This window comes from Cupressus sempervirens, chromosome 7 (genome assembly GCF_028749045.1).
Source record: "Cupressus sempervirens isolate cs-2001-9-10 chromosome 7, ASM2874904v1, whole genome shotgun sequence".
Taxonomy (NCBI): Eukaryota; Viridiplantae; Streptophyta; class Pinopsida; order Cupressales; family Cupressaceae; genus Cupressus; species Cupressus sempervirens.
The window spans coordinates 843,833,132-843,838,719 of record NC_143124.1 but is presented as its reverse complement, the minus strand read 5'-3'; positions in this window follow the sequence as shown (position 1 = coordinate 843,838,719).

The window sequence follows — 5,588 nt, the reverse complement described above, 5'->3', positions numbered from 1 at the left end:
CTCCCATATAAGATATTTCCTCCTTTACTTCTTCAGATACTTTCTCGATCAAATCTTGATTTGTTCTCTCATCGACCACCAGATCTATGACCTCAAGAAAATTATTCTGCATAGTTTGATCCAACTATAATTGAGAAGGATTATAGATTTCCTAGAAGTATTTGGTGATCCACTATCTAATCTCTTCTGCATTGGTCAATACAATATTATTAATATCAATGAGATTATGAATGGTGTTCCTTTTCTTCTATTTAAAAGAATGTATTTGAAAGAACATTTTATTCCTAGCCCCTTCAATAAGCCACTGAATTGTAGATCTCTACTTCCAGAAGAATTTTCCTCTTTCAATAACTTAGTTATATTTCATCCTCCAACTCTACTCCTCGACATGGGTGGCAAGTGAGAGGTTTCCCTTCTTTTATTTGAATATGAAACCAAAAGAGGATTTTCTCCAAGACACAACCTCCCTTCTAATATTTGCAATCTTCTTAGCTATGCAAAATATAGCCATACCCTAGAACCTTATATTCCACAACCTATAAATACATTCTCTAAATTGAGGATGTGAATGCCACATTATCTCATATCTGAAAGGTTTCTTTTTTTTAAGATTCTTGCTCATACAATAAAATATGAGCATAGAGTGATCTAAGATAGTCCTAGGGAACCTATACAGAGAGGTGTAAGGAAGAATGTCCTAATTATTGGAATACTTTAGAATAACTTAGAGGGCATAGGGAGTGGGGGATGAATCAATTATCCAAGGTTCAAATTTCTTAGTAGAACCTTTTAGCACTAAACAAAACTTTAAAATGTATCCTTATCATGTATCTTGCATGCATCCATTAGATCTTCCAATAATTAAACTTGTTGATTATTCTCCTAGGTCAACATGACTTTGCATAAATGTAAACATGAAACATAATAGAATAATGAACATATTTGACACAAGGATTTTATGTGGAAACACAATTTGGCAAAAAACACTAGTAACATGCTACTAGTTCTCATTCTTCTCAAGTGATGCCCTCTCAAAGGCCAACCCTATTAAAGGTTACAATACACACTATTAAATATGACCTAGTTAAAGGATTTCAATCACCCTATTAGAATTGATTCATGTTAGAGGACTTTATAACATTCCATTAGAATGTCACCTGGTTAAAGGATTTATCCTAGACTAGTAGAATGATTAGAAAGTAACATTAGGACTTGATATGACCATAAATCACATCCCATTTGGTGATTACATATCTTTGTTTCTTTGCATGCCAATTGTAGACTCTATTATTTGACTACCATATAAAGAAACACCCTAGACTCCTCATCTTCCTTGGTTTCTTGCACATGCCAACTATTGCTTCTTGCCATGTATCCCCTTATAAAGAGAATTTAGGTCTTTCGTTGCTAAATAATAATTGTCCATTCTAGGGTTAGGTTAGATTCACTAAATATTCCTTCTTTTTCATTTTGTTCCATCTAGAAACTTCTTCTACAATCCTCTTTGAATTCACCTCAAAGTGGTTTATCTTGAATTATGTGCCTCTAGCTGATCAAGCTTATCTTCCACGCGCTTCACACAATCCAAGAAATCAACTCTGTCAACTCAATTCAGAAAATCCACAATCAAATTCATTTTATTGTCACTCAACATCGACTAACCTTTGATGCTTGGAACATACTATGTTTCTTGACATCCACTAGCATTCACTCAACACATACTATGTTTTACTATCACTCAACACACACTAGAATTTACTCGACATACAGTAGATCTTCACTTTTCTCAGCACTAATTGATTTTCTACTTGGCTTGAACTAACTTCACTCTACACAAACTAATCAATTTTTCAAGCTTAGTAGACTCATTTTTATTTCTTTGTTCTTTCAGCCTTAGCTAGTTATCCATCAACTTCAGCTTTAAGTAGATAAACAATACAACATATCATCCATGTCTTTCTTGGTCTTAGTACTCCTTTTATATACTAAATAACTCAACAATTCCATTATGAACTCTTGTTATCACATTTGATGAAATCCTATTCATCCATCAAACAAATGATAGCATTCAGACCAAACACAAACTTATCTTACTAGTAGGTAGCAGGTTGGACATCATTGACAATATAATGGTTGTTTCGGATTCCATCTAAACAATCTTGTTTTCAATAATCTCCCTCTTTGGCATTGATGGAAAACCAATATCAACAACAATACCAAAAACAAAAAAAATTAATACAATGTATTACAATCTCTCCCTTTATATGTATGTATCCTACCTTTGTGTAGTGTAATGTGAGCTTTATTAATCTCATTCTTTCTTTCATATTTCTCTCATGTAGTATTTATCTAATCACTCCTTTACTATTATCTCTGACTTTCTGACATATTGACTATATCTCCTTGTTTTCTCTTTAGGTTATTTCTCCTTCTAAGGTAAATCTCCCTCCTTGGTATTCCATCTCTATCTCCCTCTTGGCTGATTCCCTCTCTAAAAGAAATGCCAAAGACTTGTCATCTAAACATGCAAATGTTAACAATTCATGTTCTCCCTCTATTACCTTACTTGTGACTAATCTTTTGTTCTAGCTCTTTGATTACTTTAGGTAGCTCCTAAAGTAAGACACACTACATTAGATTGTAAAATATAACATTCATCTTAGTTGATGCAAGGCACTTCTCATGCTTCTTAAATAGATTTTTATAGGGGTATCACCCTTAATTTACCTCTTAGATACTCATGGGCATCCTTAGGTAAAGCTTTTGTGAATATATCAACCATGTGTTCTTTGGTATTCATATATTCCATCTTCACTTCTTTGTCTGGAACCATCTCTCTCAAGTAATGATACTTGATAGCTATGTGTTTTGTCTTTGTATGCATCACATGGTTCTTACATATGTTTATAGCACTTCTGTTATCAAAATAAATTATCAAGAGTTTATTAATTTCTTCCTTCATTCATTTTAGTTGTTTTATCCACAAGATATTTGTACAAATCACTACAGTAGCAACATATTCAGCTTCAACAACAGATTGTGATATATAATTATTTTTCTTACTAGTCCATGAAATTAATCTCTTTCCCAAGAAAAATTCTCAACCACTTGTAGTTTTTTTGTCATCAAAATTTCTAGCCAAATAAAAATTTGTATAGGCTCTCAATTCAAATTTATCATTTTTCTTGTAGTATAGACCAAATTCCTCTATTCCTCTTAGGTATCTCATAATCCTTTTGACTACCATCAAATGATTCTCTTTACGATTTGGAAAATCTTGCAATAATCACAATAGTTAAAGCAATGCTAGGTCTACTATGAACTATATATTGCAATTTACCAATCATATACTTGTACAAAGTTTGGATCACTTTGGTAGAATCATCAGTCTTTGATAGTTTATTTCCTATGACCATAGGTGTGCTAGCAAGTTTTGAATCTTCCGTACCAAAAAATTTCAATATTTCCTTAACATACTTGGATTGAGTGATGTAAATGTGATACTTCATTTGATACACTTCCAAGCCAACAAAGAATATAATCTCTTCAAACATGGACATCTAAATTCATTCATCATCTCACTAGAAAATGTCTTACACAATGCATTTTGTCCTCCAAATATGATATCATCAACAAAAAATTTAGCTAGTAAAATATGTTTACCACCTTTAGTCAAGTATAGATTATCATTGTCATTAGTTCTCTCAAAAAAAATCCTCACATGAAGTCTCTTATATCATGCTCTAGGTGCTTGTTGTTGTGATGTGGAGCCTAATATGACTAGGAGTTTCTTTAGCATAGTTTTCTCCCCTTATTATTTCTATAGGGGTTTGTAAGACAGGGTCAAGGGATAGTGCCACTACAGGTTCTTGTTGTAGTGCACCAAGTGTGGTCCCTATCATAATATAGGGTGGGGTGGAGGGGCAATGCCCTCGCAAAGGGGTTTTGTGGGGGGGAATGCCCCTAATGAAAAAAAGTCCCCATATTTTAAAAGGAATCGGCTAGTATTTGTATTATTAGATTACCAATTCTAGCCCTAATTTTGTAGTCAACAAAAAATCTTACATAAAAAGGCTTAGGGTTAGGGATTTCATAATGTAATGGTGATATTGGAGCTTCTTGTGGCAGTATTAAGCTATGACAGATTGTAGATTGTAATCACTAGATAGTAATAATATTGGACTTGCTATTGGTAGATGTAGCCTAGGGATTGGGTGAACCACATTAAACATTGGTGTGTTTTTTTCTCTTTTATGTGATCTACTATTTTTTGATATTGGTTATATTTTCATGTAATTTTTATTTATGTTTGAGGTTAATCCTAACAAATCATATCAAAGCCAAGTTTTTGTCATTTTTTTAGCCAGACTGTCATAATTTTTTTAGCAATATTATGTAGGAAGGTCTCATGATTGAGTGGAAGTCTCACAGTTAAGTGGGAGTGATGATAGATGAGGGTGAGATGAGGGTTGACAAGTTTAATGGACAAAAATTTCAGTGATGAAAATGGCAAATGGAGGATCCCTATCTTTATTAGAAGGATTTATGGAAGCTATTGGAAGGAATAACTAAGAATTACAGACGTATGAAAATTGACGATTGGGATCTTTTAGACAAAAATGCACTTGAAAGCATTCAATTATGTTTAGCACCATTAGTAACATTTAATATTACAAAAGTAAAGATGATAGAAGAGTTGATGCAAACCCTAGTTAAACTATATGAAAAGTCCTCTGCTTCAAACAAGGTATTTTTCATGAAGCATTTATTTAATTTGAAAATGATAGAAGGTGAATCTATTGTGGATCATTTAAATGAGTTTAATACTATTACTAGTAAGTTATCTTTAGTGGGTATCAATTTTGATGAAGAAATTAGGGCTCTCTTGATTTTGTTTTCTTTTCCTAAAAGCTAGAATGGCTTGGTAATGGTTGTAAGTAATTCTATTTCTATCTCTAATATTCTAAAATATGATAATGTGATCAGTGTTATTTTGAGTTAGGAAATTGATAGGAAAATCTCAGGTGCACTACATCAAGAAGTGCTTTGAACAACCAAAGTAGAGGTAGAATGACTGAGAAAGGAAATAATTTTGGAAATCATGGGAAATAAAGAGGAGAGTCAAAGGGGAAGAGATCTCAATCTAGAGAACCAAGATATTGTTTGTACTATAGCAAATTAGGGCATAAGAAGAAAGATTGTTGGACACAAAAGAAAAATGAAGGAGATAAACCAAAAGGGAACAAGGAGGCAAATGTGGTAAGTAACAGATCCGAAGAGGATGCTTTGCTTCTTTCTTTAGAAAGTATTGATGATTCATCAATTTTAGATTCTAGTGCTTCATTTTATGCTACAACTCATAGAGGTTATTTTATTGATTATGTCTAAGGGCATTTTGGGCTTGTTTATTTGGGGAATAATGAACCCTATCAAATTGATGGAAAGCGAAAAGTCAAGATTAAGTTACAGAATGGGAAACATTGGCTACTACATGAGGTAAGACATGTTCCAAGGCTGACTAGAAATTTAATTTTAGTAGGGTAACTAGGTGATGAGGGTTGTGTAGTTATTTTTAATTATAAAAATTG